The sequence below is a fragment of the Chiloscyllium plagiosum genome, chromosome 5 (assembly GCF_004010195.1).
Source record: "Chiloscyllium plagiosum isolate BGI_BamShark_2017 chromosome 5, ASM401019v2, whole genome shotgun sequence".
Classification (NCBI taxonomy): Eukaryota; Metazoa; Chordata; class Chondrichthyes; order Orectolobiformes; family Hemiscylliidae; genus Chiloscyllium; species Chiloscyllium plagiosum.
Window position 1 is genome coordinate 24,384,975 of NC_057714.1, and position 16,088 is coordinate 24,401,062.

At 41.5% G+C, this 16,088-nt stretch overlaps 1 long non-coding RNA gene across 2 annotated transcripts; it reads left to right on the top strand.

Annotated features, from left to right (window-relative positions):
• Positions 1-470: 470 nt before the first annotated feature.
• LOC122550278 lies at positions 471-11,370 on the top strand. 2 transcript variants are annotated; one of them, XR_006311783.1, is made up of 6 exons: positions 471-797; positions 5,570-5,681; positions 9,371-9,567; positions 10,050-10,145; positions 10,390-10,633; positions 10,908-11,370. It is a non-coding gene; the product is annotated as an uncharacterized LOC122550278 (long non-coding RNA). The 2 variants fall into 2 exon arrangements; XR_006311784.1 differs by having other exon boundaries at positions 471-648.
• The last annotated feature ends 4,718 nt before the right edge of the window (positions 11,371-16,088 follow it).

A 16,088-nucleotide genomic window follows, 5' to 3' on the forward strand; every position in this document is an offset into this window, starting at 1 on the left:
CCACTTTCTTTTCATCACGAATTCATCTTTTGTTGCTTTTCGTGTACCACGAGTTCACGTGAGCATTGGCAGATAATAATTAGTCTCGGCAGGGAGTTTCTTTTAAGATATAATGGCTATTTTGCAATCTTTTCTTTGAAACCATTTACAAAGCAATTGGAGGATTTGATTCCCACATAGGGGTGGTAGTTGGCCTTCAATAATCATTCTGCGCTGCAGGAGATTGCAATAGCTGTAGGTGATTACCATCAGCACAACGTTTAGCAAAGCCATGCAGCAATTTGGTAATATTGAAGTTCATAACGCATTCTTATCAACTTTTAATTTTCCTAATCCATTCTGCGGTGTCATTCCGAGGTATAAGTCAGTAATACGATCACTTTGGTTTTGCAGAATAATTTAACTACATGAGTAGTCTCGTTTGATTAAATTCGTAATAAAACTGTTTTTTTTACTTTTTACAGATTTCTTTGCCATTGTTTCCACGTGGCATTGGAGTGTCAGCAATTTCGGGTCCGTTCTGAGATAATTCAGAATCTGTCAGGAAACGAATTTGCAGTGGCACCCTGGGACGTGAGGAGTGGACCGAGAAACAGGAGTTGCATGTTTAGCCCTCCACCCCCAGTTCCATTAAACTGCCGCTGAATTGTAAGGAAATGCGCAGGCTGCACTTGCAATTCGACCCTGAAGGGAGCGTAAGACAGGGCGAGGTGTTGGTCCCCTCATTCTGGGAGCAATCCTGGAGGATGCAAAACTGGATCTCTGCCTGATGTACAGAAGTTACCAGATTCCTGAAGGTGGCTTCCTGGGCATTTCTGGCATTCACTACAGAGTTGTACTGAGCTAATTTAGGGTTATACTGACCTCCTTTCCTGAGGAACGGTCCCTCGACTCTAAAGGTTAACTCTGATTTCTCTCCACAGATGCTGCTAGATCTGTTGAGCTTTTCATGCGCTTTCTCCTTTTGTTTCTGCAGTTCTTACGGTTGCTATCGAAGAGGAGGGTAGATGAAGGGTGAAAAACAGGGGCAGTGGTCACAGGATTTGCAGTTTGTACGTCACGTCAGATAGCCACGAGTGAAATGGGACTTGGAAAGGTACATCCAAATGAAACCAAACGACTGTGGGTGCTGGAGCTCTGAAATAAAAAGAGAAAGTGGTGGAGAAATTCATCAGGTCTGGCAGCGTCTGTGAAGAGAGAAACAGAATTAACATTCGCAATCAAGAGACATATTGATGTCCAGGACTTCCTGTTTTAATTTGAGGAGGCGTCAATCTATTGTTGATGGAATCGGTACAATGCCCTCAGGGACTGCCGTCACTTATAATGCATGGCACCATTGTCTCCAAAGAGCTCAGTGCCCCCCACCCCAGATATCTGCTGTTCTCCACACCTCTGACCTTTGAGAGAGAGAGAGGAAGAGAGCATGTTGCATTGTTTGGGTGATGTGTCTGCCATAGTAAGATAGCTGAAGGTATGTGGAAGTTGTGAGAGCTGGAAGCATTGGTGAATTTGTGAGGGTTGAGGCAGTTGAAACTTTATTGCTGGAACAGCACAGCAGGTCAGGCAGCATCCAGGGAACAGGGAGAGCTGGAAGCATTGGTGAATTTGTGAGGGTTGAGGCAGAGCACCTGAATGTTAGGCCTGAGTTCTGATCATTTACTGGTGATAGATAGCATTGTGGTACACTGAACAATGTGAGAAGCTGATAGGCATGAGAAGGAGCCTACAACTTGGAATGATGTGAACTGGTCCAAAATCTTGTATACCTGAAAAGAGAACTTTAGTTTGGACGAGAATAGTCAGTTTCATGGTATTTCCCTCTTGTTCTTTCAAGATGCATTCACCTATCAGCGGTGTGAAGTCATTCAGTAATTATTGACCTGGGAGAAGGCTGATAAATGTGCACACAGCAATGCCTGGGCAGCCCTGCCACAGAGCTGCTGTCTCTACCAAGGAAGACAGAGGAGCCAGTCTCAAACCTGGCACGAGCCCTCAGGCAGAACTGAGACCCCATCCTTTCCAGCATGGAAATGGTGATTAACTTTACCTCAGCACTTGCAGGTTCAAGGATTCCATTGCAACATAGGTAGAAACTGAAGTGGAAGCTCATCTGATATCATGAGCTTGAATCTTGCTGGTGTGCAGGGTCAGATTGCTGCCATTGTTTCAGTGCTTGAAGTGAAATCTAGTGGTCTTGTTATTGCTTTCCCATTGGCCAACCCAAACTACTTTCACCCACGTTGCAGTCCAAACCCAGACCCTTAAAACCAATAATTGCTTGAGATCTTTCTGCGAGACTGTCTGCAGTCTCCACTGAAACCATGCAGTGGTCATTCATGTGGCACTGCAGAGGAGATGTACAGACGGGCAAAGGCATTACAAGATAATCACTAAGGGATTGCATATTGTAAGTGGTGTTGGATAAAATTATGGAGTTTTTTGGTGATTTCTTTCATTTTAGAGTTTGGTCAAGAAGACATTGTGATGGTCAGAACAGAGATTGAAGGGTGAAGAAATGTGTTGCAATGTTGATGTGGAGACAAGATTACAGCAGGATTGGAGTTTGAGTAACTGGTCATAGGCAGCCCAGTTGGAGGTCTTTTTTCTCTCTCATTCTCCTCATCTGCTTCAACCCTGTACTCCTATTCTTCCTCCAACCAAGGTGCCCTTTAAAGTCCTAGTGGCATGAGCTGGGCCCTCATAAGACACATATTATAGAGGATGACGTGCAGGACCACAAACCTGGAGACTGGTTTATGGTCCTGCACCTCCAACTGGGCTGCCTATGATCAGCTACTCAAACTCCAATCCTGCTGTAATCTAGTCTCCATGTCAACATTGCTACACATTTCTCCACCCTTCAATCTCTGTTCTGTCCCTCACATGTGGCAAGTACTGTAAAGCTCCCTTCACTGAGCAGTCTAGGCAATGGAGCCACTGCTGGAGGATGACAATCACAGCATGCCTCCATTGTCGGCCTACTATCCATGTGTGGTTGGAATGGAAAGCAGCCATGAGTTAGGTGTACAGGAGGGGACCCTTGTTACCCAAACAATCAGTCTTTTGTTCATCATGTGACTCAAAGCTGGTGGGTGTTGCTGACTGGCAAGATAAATGTGGTGTGGTTATTTTCAAAATAGTGTCCATTCACTAACATGATCTTCTATGAAGGTACTTGAGAACACAACTCTTGTGATCACAATATGAGGTGTCTTTGATCCTTTGTGGATATGGCCTTCTATTGGAAGCCTTCTTCTTCCTCCTCCTCTGGCAATGTATGACTTCCCCCTCCCTGGTGCCCATATTGACGCTGCCCAGTTTTGTTGCTTTATTTAGACTTTGGAGTAGTTTGATACAACTGAGTGGCTTGCTCAGCTATTTCAGAGGGCATTTAAAGTCAACATTTTTGTGTGTCTAAAGTCACATGTAGACTAGACCAGGTAAGAATGGCAGATTTCCTTCCCAATAGGACATGAATATATCAGATGGATGTTTATGAAAATTAACAATGGTTATATGGTCATCTATAGGCTAGCTTTTTAAAATTCCAGGTATTCATTTAATTCAAATTTTACCATCCAATTCAAACGTTTGTCCCCAGGACATTAGCCTGTGTTCTGAATTAATAGTGTGGTGCCTTTACCATTATGCCACTGCCTCTTGCCAGTTAATAGCTAGATGCATGATATCGGACTTACTTGATAGCCTCTTGTGAGACCTCAGGTTAGGTCTAAGAGTAAAGGGAAGCGATGGCCCACGATAATTGTAACTGGGCTAGTATTCCATGGAAAAAAAGAGGACTTCAGATGCTGGAGATCAGAATCAAAAACTGTGGTGCTGGAATATTCCTGATGAAGGGTTATACCCAAAACATTAATTCTCCTGCTCCTCAGATGCTGCCAGGCCTGCTGTGCTGTTCCAGAGCCACACTTTTCGACTAGCAATCCAGGGTCCCAGCTGATTTTCAACGAAAATGTGGAATTAAAAATCTGGCTGAATGGTGAAAGTTAACCACTGTTGATTGTTGTAAAAAACCCATCTGATTCACCTGTGTCCTACAAGGAAGGAAATCTGCTGCCTTACCAGATCTGGTCTACATGAGACTCCAGACCCACGGCAATCTTAACTGCCGTCCATGTAACTGGGGATGGGCAAATATGCTGGCCTAGCCAAAAATGCCAATGTGCCATGAATCAAAAACTGTTTTGCTGCACGAAAGTTAACACTTCGAAACCTGATACACGACTGGTTAGCTTTAGGCAGGAGGTTATTTACATCTTGATGGGTAATACAGACTATCTTGTGATATCAGTTAACCCTTTCAGGTACTAACTGTCTTATGTATCGATACCTTTAGCACCAGTAGAGATAGTTCCCAGTGTTACTGAATGCATGTTCAGCTGGATTGTGTAAGACAGAGCAAGAACAAGACACATCCAAATTGGTGTTAAAACATTGTTTGATGCCTCAATTTTCCCAGTCTGCCACGTTAGTGGCCCACATTTGACACATCTGCCCAACACCATGACAATCATGGCAGCCATACCAGAAATGGCTGGCAGCAGCCAGGCCAATATCCCAGGATTTCCCGGCTGATGGAGTTGAATGTTGTGGCCTCAGAGGTCAGGTCATGACATTTACAGAAAATGTGATGGTGCAGAGCAGACTGGGGTTTCAGTCAAGTCTGATCAGCATTGCATGGTATAGAATTCTGGATTAGTGGTGCTGGAAGAGCACAGCAGTTCAGGCAGCATCAGAGGAGCAGTAAAATCGACGTTTCGGGCAAAAGTCCTTCATCATGGTATAGGCAATGTAATTAGCGCTTCCAAAGAGGGTTGTTGGAGGTCACTATTAGAAATGAAGTTTTTTTATTATCAACTTTAATCAGAAGATTGGAAGAACATGAATGAGCTGCTGTCAGCCTTTGTCAAATCGCCCACACATTCTCCTTACCCATCGCTGCCAGTGATGCTGCCAATCCAAATCAGATCCAGCCTGGAGACACTGGCAACTCATCACTATTACTACGACGAGGTTTGAAACTAAATTTCTGAGCCTCAAGTCTACGATAGGGAAATGCCTTTGGGCGAGATATTAAGCTGAGGCCCTGTCTTCCAACCCAGGTGACATAAATGATCCCAGGGCACTAGTTGAAGAAGAGTAGGAAAATTCTACTCCTATCCTGGCCAATATTTTTCCTCAAGCAGCATCACTAACACACATTATCTGGTGAAATGAGTCATCGGTGTACTCAATCACTGAACAAATTTGTCTTATCTTTCAGCCTGCAAATACTTGAGTGAAAACCAAAGTATTGTACTTTCCAATAACTTGGCCATCCAAGTTATCTCTATGAAACAAATAAAACTTCAGTATGTGAATTTTAAATGAACCATATTGAGAATATAAGGAAAACCTTTGAAAGAATTTCCAAACTTTTCTTTTGATAACCAGAAAATAATTGCTTGCCATTTTTACTATCAGTCTGTATGAGTGACCACATTGTCATGAAATTTATGGATTATTTCTTGGTTAATAATTGAACTTTGTATTTATTATTTCCTAGACAAATGAGAGAATCAAAATAAAATAGATGAATGGCCAGTCTATTCCCCATAATCAGCAAAATTATTTCTGACAGATAACCAATACCAAGAAATACAGATCTGAAAATCAAGGTCTGTGAAATTCCACTGATTAATTACATACTAGATTTTTTTTGTCATGGTTGAATGGAACAGGACTTGTTGATTTTGTGCTGTTACAATGATTAGTGGTCTTATGTAAGACATTCTATTTAAACATGTAAATGTGTTTATACTAATATCTTGAAAAGTGCTCAACCATGAAAGTAGTTTCAGAAGGTAAGTGTTCGCAATGCTGCAGTCAAATAAGCTAATTTAAGATGTATTAGGTGAACCCTAAGTGTAAATAAATGACATCCTCTGCATTTCTTTCTACTTGTGGTTTTAATTCAACTTAGCTTCCTTAGTTTGATGTGAGACAGAATCAGCAAAGTGTGTTATTTGGTTAATGCTGCCTTGGCCCTTATTGGTGATAATTTACATTTATTATCTTTACTACAGCAGTATTTGTCAAATTTGGCCCTGATGTTTTGCAGAATGCTTGTTTTAGGGTAAACATAAATTATTGTCTACTTTGAAGCATTAAACTTTCATTCAATACAGTATAAAAAGGGAGAAGAGAATGAACAAGGATAAAATGCTGATCATATTTTTCTTAATTTATTTTTACTGTTGTCAAAAAGAAGTATTGGCAGAGCCTTTCATCAGAACAATTTGCAAGAAGTACCAACATAGAGGGAAGAGAACACTTATACTGTATGAGACGGGAGTGCTGATTGGTTTGCAAGCAGACTGTGATTGGTAGAATATTGCCATGGAGAATGTACTAGTTACATTCACCTTTGGAATGAGAAAAGGAATTTCTTCAACCAGGGAGTGGTGAGTCTGTGGAACTCATTTCCACACGGCTGTAGTAGCTAAATCATTGAGTATATTTAAGATAGGTTCTTGATTAGTAGGGGATCAAAGGTTATGGGAGAAAGCAAGAGAATGGGTTTGAGAAACATAACAGCTGTGATCAATTGGAGGAGCAGACTAGGCTGATAAGCCTAATTGTGTTCTATAACGTATGGCTAAATGAACAGTCACATGAGCTCCTCTTCCTTGACAGTCTGGTGGAAAAATTGGCAAGGAGCTTCTCTGTGCCAAATCTACCTTTTCTGTTCGATATGCACTTTGGGATTCCTAGTCTTAAGACTTACATTGTTTAAAGCCCGCCTGTAGTTCTAGAAGAAGAGCTTATGGAAGTTAATCGAAAACAGCATCCTCCAGACATTGGCACATGGAGGCCCCTGACGAGGACATCAGTGGGATATCTCTACATAGTTGTCCGGATTCAGATGTCTTGCTCAAACTCCTTGGAACACATACTATAGCAGTGTGGCAGCAACAGAGAGAGAATCCCCCTCCGCCGCCTCCCAGTCCCAACAACAGCATTGCATGATGGTTGATGATGCAGACATCTTACAGAATCCCTACAGTGTGGAAGCTGACCATTCGGTATGTTGAGTTCACATTGACCACCTGAAGAGCATCCAACCCAGACTTATCCTGCATCCCCCGTAACCCTACATTTCCCATGGCTAATTCACCCACCCTGCACATCTTTGGACTGTGGAAGGAAACCCATGCAGACACAGGGAGAATGTAAAACCTCCACGTAGATAGTTGCCTGAGGCGAGAATCGAACCCGGGTCCCTGGCACTGAGGCAGCAGTGCTAACCACTGTGCCATCCAACTTATTGTCCAAGGTGTGAAGTAAGCTGCTCCTTGTTCAGGCTATGGGACTTTGAAACATGATTGGAGCTTTGGCAACTAGGGCTAATCTTTCCACTCTCCACAACATTGCTTCTGCCTTGCAGCCTTTAGTAGGATTGATATATAATGTTGAATGATATTATAAAGATTGCCTGAGGTCAGGATGTTAAGTCGACAGGTAGGTCAAGATGTGAGGTCCACATACAGTATATTTTAATACAAATGTCCTTCACCTGTACTGTGAGAGTATCTGTTTAATGCTGTTACCCTTCAAAGGGCCTAACAGTGCACAAAAGTGAAGCCTTATCCTCAGAGAATAAAACACTTACTCAGCCACAGATCACATTTTGTGGAGTGAGTCACAGGCTTAGCTTCTCAGTCCAGCTGACACCATAAACCTGCATGTTCCTTTCTGGCTTGCCATCTCTGTCAACCTCCACCTGCTTTGATCTTCCACACAATCCCACCCAACCTGCACATTGCCCATGGCTGACCATGTCCAAGCCCTGGACTGATATTAGAGACTGATGGAGGAAGGCAGGTCACCACCACTTTCTCAACGGCAAGTAGGATGGGCAATAAATGCTGGTCAGCCAAAGATGTCTACTTCCCACAAGTGAATATAAAAAATGGCTCCCTACTCTGTTAGAAGCTACTCTCCTTAGACCTTGCATCAGTACCATTTGATTGAAGCACATGTGGTGTGTCAGTCACATCAGCTGCTGACAAATGGTGTAGCTGTAACACTGACGTAGTATAGTGCCATACAACATCATGTTCACCCACTTGATTGATCATTGCTGACAACCATGACAAGCTATTTAGCTTTGCATCTGTGCTAAAAGGCAAGGCAAAACCAAGGTATTGTGACCCTGTAAATTCTGAATAAGATGCTATTGTCTTCGTCATTCATGGGCTGGGAAAAGTCACCGAGTAGCAGAATGGTGATTATCCTGAACTCTTCTGAGAAATAAGTCTATGTCATCCAAAACTGAAATCAGTAGAAAAACAAGTAAAGGTTTTCAGACCTGGGCACAAAAGGGAGGCATCTGGTTGTTTTTGGACAAAGGGACACAAACACAGACATACACAGAGACAGAAATAGCTGCTGTTATGAAGAGCAGAGAAAAGGATGGCTTTTTTGTGTTACTCACCAAACTGCATGCTGGTGAGGACTAGCTCTCTCTTCAAAGATGCAGGTTTTGTGATAACTTAAGGAATAAAGAACTACCAGTGTGGTCCTTGATGCTGGAAGTTAGTTTGGGGATACTCAGAAGCGGTGTGGAACAACTATTAAAGGACAGTGGGAGATGCAACCTGGTGACCGGGAGAAAGGTGCCTTAAGAAAATCTGGGAGGAGTTTAAACCTTAATCTTTAGGGATTACTTATCTCCTGTAAGTGTGATGTAAAGAAGTTATCATAAATATACTGGATGTGCTGGCTGATGTTTTTAAGTCAGTGCCTGTTAAGTCATGTCCTGAAGAAGGGCTTATGCCCGAAACGTCGATTCTCCTGTTCCTTGGATGCTGCCTGACCTGCTGCGCTTTTCCAGCAACACATTTTCAAGTCCTGTCTGATGTCAATTTTAGATTCCTTGTTCTTGTAAAAATGTCTTAAAACATGAAATCTTGCCCTTTGGTCTTTTATGTTGGTTGCTAGGAATATCACTTTTTTAAAACAAGCTATTGGTCTCTAAGGGTATTATGAGAGCTTCAGATCTCCTTCTTTTACCATTGGCTTCAAGTTTGGTTCCTGCAGGATGTCTGTAAGTTTGGGATTGGATCTGCCCAGCAACAAGTGATGACATATTTCTAAGCTACAGTTAATTTGTCAAACATTGGTGAATGATTTTAGTCAGTTTCAGAATTCAGGAGATTGTGGTTCAATGGCAATGGGAGTATCGACATATTTCTGAGATATAACTTTGGATAATTTAGATAGCGGAAAGACTGCACTCCTCAACACCTTAGATTTAAATGTCAATGTTAAGATGGTGCTCTCTTTTTTTTCCATCTGATAACAGGTCCTGTAGATGGTGTGCACAGCATCCTTATCCCCTACTATTGTCAGTAGCTTTCTCCTCTAGACACAATGCTGTGAAAATTGAAAGCTTCTGTCCTGAATACTTCAAGCAACCATATGTTTATTTTGCCATTCCTGCAAGCACTGCAGTATCACTCATTCTTCAACTCACAGAATTATAATTTGGCCTCCATATTCGTAAGTGTTTCACTTCATTTCATTTATGCTTAATGTTTCCATCCTTTCTGTACAGCAACGTATGAAATTAATTTAGAAGCTGGTTTAAACCAAAATAAATATTCTTCTAAATAGTTCCTCTGCACATGCCTATCTGTGCATATTCCTTCATTATTACTTGATAGAAATTCTAACTACTCTGTTGCAATGGCTCTCTGTCTTCGATGAATAATTTACCTGAGCTGGGATATGAATTTTAGAGCAGTCAGTGCACTTCTGTCCAGGACTGTTTTCATCATCAATGCATCACATTGATATGACGATGTGATTTTAGATTCACTGGGGAAATTTGAACACCAAGGTTAGGAACCAGTGGATAGTTTAAACAGAGTTAACAATTTGGGAGACAAGTCATATTTGATTTGAAACATTAACTCTGTTTCTGTCTCACACATGTTGCCAGACCTGCTGAATTTTTCCAGTGCTTTCTGTCTTTATTTCAGATCTCCAACATCAGTAGCACTTTGCTTCTATATCTATTTATTGAAGACATGTTTGGATGTAGTGAAAAACCTGAATTGGGAATTTCCTAGCTGCATGTAAGTAATACTAAATGACGCAATTAACATTCTTGGAAGATGCTAATAAGTCGATGAATTGTTTTTAACCTGGTTACAAATTCTGCTTGAGCAGGATGGATTTCCCAGATATTGGTAAGGTACCAGCATTCGAGGTGATTTTGAGCAGCTGTTTGAATGGGTAAATAAATGCCATTGTCCCATTTAAATAAAATCTCACTTATTACAGCTACTGTTTCAGATCCCTCTGTCAAATCTTTTGCAGGCAATGCTTTTATAGATCAGTAACAGACAGAGAAGGAGGCAGAAGAGATTAAGAACACTGCACTCAGATGAGTGCATGACTGTCAGCGATGCAAGATAATATTCCGCACTAATATTTTGATGATTCACTAAATATGAAATGTAGCAAAGGAGATCTATAGGCCACCAGTCTTCCAGATGCTCATCCATATTTTGCACATCAACCCATTGAATTCCAGCTGATGTCGACATTCCTGATGAAACAGGTGACAGGGCAAGTTGGTGTTCAGTATGTAATAATGAGCGATGTAAAAAGTGGTACAAATCATTCAATTTGATGTGGCATTATTTTAAAAAAATTAACAAATGTAATATTATGTTAAATACTGCTTTGCATACTCTTGATGAATTACAATTTCATTCATGTATTCCTACTTCTTATACATTATGCAACCTGTGTGTTATCAGTAGATGTAGATACAAGTTGCTCAGTTCCCTGCCCTGATGATGCCTGATATATTTTGGGCCTTTGACCTTTAGGTTTTGGATCTGTTGAGGACCTTACAAAAGAGTGTTCTACCTACAGCAGTGTAAGGACAAGCTCAGCCACTGGGCAAGATGAGACAGCACAGAGGCAGTGACTGGGCTCAGGTAGCAGGTGAGAATGGATACTCTTTGAATGGAGTTCATACATTCACATCCGGTTTTACCAATATCCTATTCTGAAGCAGTGCTGTGTCATGCCTATCACTTTGTACCAGACCAAACAAGTGAAGTTCCGTGGTGTGTTGTAGGGCTATGCAATCTGTGATTCTGTTCACAGTAGCAGTCAAGTTGGCATCCAACATCTGCAGAGGGAGCACGGACCCATTTGGGAGCTAGTTTTGAAGTTCCTCAAGGATAACCACTCCTACCACAGCAGACATTCTCTCAATCCCCTGCACCACCACTGCTTCCTTCATCTCCTGTTCTATAACGCAGAATGGTACATGACACATCCATCAACACCGACATTTACACCTCCAACATACTCCTCCTGATGTTTAGTATCTGTGTCCAGCTTGGTAAGACAACGTCTCTGTGTCTGTGTAAACCTTTACTCCCTTGTAAGGTGTAAATCACTGAATGAAGACAAAATCCACTTGTTAGGTATGAGTATCTGTGCTAGTGCCTGGTTGTCTGTGCTGCGATGGTGCACCCTTAGAAGGAATCGGCTTTACTGAAGAATCATCCTCATGGTCATCCTGAGACACTAGTTATATCTGTGAAGATCCTGGGAGATGAAACAAACAGACCTGAATCAGTTCTGGCAAAGTCACAATCTTGAAGAGTATCAAATGCAGTCTTACAGAGTTCAGTCATTGATGAAATAAAGTCAGCACAGGTATGACTGAGATACTTGTAACTCTGTCATCAACGACCTGGTAATTTCTCCTCTTTCTGTTCTGGAGTGAGGGATGCAGCTATACTGTTTACTTCCAAAACATCCTCTGCTTTCAGCTATGCTGCTGGTTCCAATCCACTTCCGATCCTGACCCTCTCTTTTGCATTTTGTACTTCCTCCTTCAACAAGGATCAGAATACAAGTTTGTAAAGGAGTGAAGATGAGTTAATGATGGATGTAGTGCCTTCTGTGAGGGTGTGTTTGAGAAATATATTTCACATTGTTTAAAAAATATTAACTTTGGATGGATCAATGGGGAGATGTTTATATAAAATGAATGTGAATGCAGTTGAAATTTGATTGAGACTGAGGGATATAAATGTGTACAAGTACTAATTCAGGGGGAAAAAATGTAGTCTAAAAGCACAAGCTGCAGTTCAGTCAGCAAACGTACTCACGTTTTCTGTCCAGATTGGGTAATTGAATGGCCAATCCACGTAACCTGCATATCTTTGGATTGTGGGAGGAAAGCTTGGTGCAACATCAAGGGCTGAGGGGCCAGTACTACACTTATGTTCTATGTAAATGTCTACTACATTGATCTGGGCACAACAATACTGCTGCTTACATCTTCAGTCCATCTAGCCATGTTCTCGTGACAGCAGCAGGGTTCCTCCTCCCATTGTTAGGGAGAAGCATCTTCCTTCTCTTCCTGGATGCACCTACTGTAATTCCAGGGATTTTGGGTGCTGTTCTTGCTCTATATTCACCACTCATCCTGAACGCTAACAATTTACACTTATGGATCCTCTCTTTGCCACATTATGTTGGCTATGCATTATGCCACGCAAATTGGAGTCTGAAACCGGGAAGCCAAAATTAATTAGCAGAATTGAATTAAATTGCAGTTTTTGTTGTGCAGTGGTGCAATCCAATTAGAATTTTGTAAAAGATTAGATGGACCTGTAGAAATATATCTTGAACAAAGACATTAGCTCTGCTTTCTCTCCACAAATGCTGTCAGAACTGCTGAGTTTCTCCACCAATTCTGATTTTGTTTCAGATTTCCAGCATCTGCAGTTCTTTGTTTCTTTAAAAAGTACATTTTTAACTTAGAACAGGCACTCTGATAAAGAAAAGACACTGGCTACAATAGCAACACAGGTGCTGGGCGCTCGGATGGAGTCATTCAGTCCAGGAGACTTTCAGAGAGAGGTCACATGATGCACGTTGTGGTTGGGATAACGTTCTGCATTTTTGAAGTCAGTGAGAGAGAACTTGTGCCCTGCTTCAGGAGCAAGAGCATATCACTGCATCTTTCTTTGTAACTCATCCAGCAAAGTGTGTGAGCTGAAAAACACACAGCGTTGCCACTTATGGAGAGGATTTATTGGAATTTACTCTTCAAACTCCAGGAAAGGAAATTCAACTGAATGCAACTGTTCCAGAAAGACACCCCCAGTGCCAGCAGCTTCGGAATCAGAACTCTATCAGGGCCAGTCCATGACATATCCTTTTCTCATGAGCTTAACTATCATTTGGCCAAAATTAAGTTAACACTCTGTAGGGTTTTCAATTTTTTGTATCTTCCCACATTTGAATGTAAGTTAAAAGGTATACATTTATATATGATTTGCATAATCAAAATTGTCAATAAGCTTTGCATTTTTGTTTGACTAAGCTTGCTGTTGTTATATGTCGCTGACTAAAGAAATTTGGTTGACTTATTCTTAATATTGAACCTGACACAGTGTGAGAGCTATATAATTGGCCATATCACCAACCCAGTTATATATTAAAGTTGTTGTAACCAGCGGAGGTATGAGACGAGAAAAATGATACATCTCTCCGACCTCAGCCGTAACAAGTCTGATCAGCTTAGTTGATTTCCAGGTCTCCTCCACAAATTCCATTTCACCCTCACCATGGCAAAGTAACCACACTCTGATTAATGGTGGGGCAACTGTGTCAAGTTGTCAACGCGTAATTTTGAAAGGAGCTCAAGTCTATCAACAAAGTAGGGAGACTTACTAAAACAAGAGTTGTCAGGAGAAACCAGGGTAATTTGCCACTTTCCAAGAGAGATTATGGCCCGATAAATCAAACAGGAGCCGGCACTTAGTGAATAAAGGAGTCTAAATCTCTTTGTAAAAATTGAACTTTGTTTGCATTGAATGTTTGTGAAATCTACCATTTTAATTTGAAATTTGCCTCAGTTCTACCGGATCTTCACAGGAAGAGTAGCTGAAGGTAAGTATCTGAAATTGTTTTTTTCTATAATGGGTCAGCTAGCTTCTTTGCTTTGACAGCATATAAAGTTATGCATGTCAGTATAACTTAGCACAGCATGAACATAGTGCTGGGAGTTTGGTGAGCAAGGTGAGGGGAGACAATAGACAATAGGTGCAGGAGTAGGCCATTCTGCCCTTCGAGCCTGCACCACCATTCATTATGATCATGGCTGATCGTCCTTAATCAGTATCCTGTTCCTGCCTTATCTCCATAACCCTTGATTCCACTATCCTTGAGAGCTCTATCCAACTCTTTCTTAAATGAATCCAGAGACTGGGCCTCCACTGCCCACTCGGGCAGAGCATTCCACACAGCCACCACTCTCTGGGTGAAGAAATGTCTCCTCATCTCTTGCACTCCCTCAATAGCCAGAATGTCTTTCCTCAAATTTGGAGACCAGAACTGCACACAATACTGCAGGTGTGGCCTCACCAGGGCCCTGTACAGCTGCAGAAGAACCTCTTTGCTTCTATACTCAATCCCTCTTGTTATGAAGGCCAGCATGAAGGAAAGACATTCTCCCTTGCTTGTGCTTTTTCTACCTTTTTCACCTGATAGGAACTGGTTCTTCCTCTTCTACAGGAAATTGTTTGGTAGGGGTATGTTGGTCAGATTGATTGATTGTATTCTGATGGTTTAAAATAATATGGGTAAGAGTAGTACCACTAATAAAATGTATCACGAAGGACAATACATTACTTAAAATAATTAAGCAGTTAATGGAAATGCAGGATTGAATAAAGAGAGAAAGGGAGCCTTAGGGCAGTTACTGGGAGCTCAAAACTGCAGAAGCTCTAGCGGAGTATAATATGTGCAACAATAAACTTAAAAAAGGAAATTAGAAGAGCAAAAAGGGGGCAGGAATGAATAATGGCACATAAAATAAAACAAAGTCCTAAGTTGTTTTAGAAGTACAGTAAGGATAAAAGGATAATGAGGGAAAGAGTAGGAATTATTAAGGACCACAGTGGTAATTTGTGCATGGAGCCAGAAGACACAAATAAAGATCCAATAGAATAATTTGTGTCAATGTTCACTAGTGAGAGGGACGATGTGGGTATAGAAATCAGAGAGAAGGACTGTGATAGACTTAAAGAAATTAGCAGAGACAGCAAGGAGATCCTGAGTAGTCTACCACACTTTAAGATTGATAAATGTCATGACCAATGAAATGTTGAATGTGGTAAGAGAGGGAAAAGCAGAGGAGCTTACAAAAATTTTCAATTCCTCTCTGGCCAGAGGAACTTTCCAAAAAAATGTGGTACTGTTATTCAAGAGGGAACAATGGATACACCAAGAAACTATTTGGACAGTCAGCCTAACCTCAGAGGTGGGAAACTATCAGAAGCTATTCTGAAGGAGAGAATTAAACTGCACTTGGTGAGATGGATTAATCAAGAAGTCAGCAAGATTTTGTTAAGGGGAAGTTACGTCTGACCAACCTGATTGAATGTTTGAAGGGGTAACCGGGTGTGCAGATGAGGGTAATGAATTTAGAACATAGAACAATACAGTGCAAACATGCCCTTTGGGCCGATGTTGCGCCGACCTGTGAACTATTCTCAGCTTGTCCCCAACACTATCCCAAAATCATCCATGTGCTTATACAAGGATTGTTTAAATCTCCCTAACGTGGCTGAGTTGACTACATTAGCAGGTAATGCATTCCACTCCCTTATCACTCTCTGTGTAAAGGACCTACCTCTGACATCTGTCTTAAATCTATCACCCCTCAATTTGTAGTTATGCCCCCTTGTACATGCTGCCGTCATCCTCCTAGGAAAAAGACTTTCACTGTCTACCCTACTTAATCCTCTGATTATCTTGTATGTCTCTATCAAATCCCCTCTTAGCCGCCTTCTTGCCAATGAGAACAGGTTCAAGTCTCTCAGCCTTTCCTCATAAGACCTTCCCTCCAGACCAGGCAACATCCTGGTAAATCTCCTCTGCACCTATTCCAATGCTTCCACATCCTTCCCCAAATATGGGGATCAGAGCTGTACACAATATTCCAAGTGTGGCCGCACCAGCGTTTTGTATAGTTG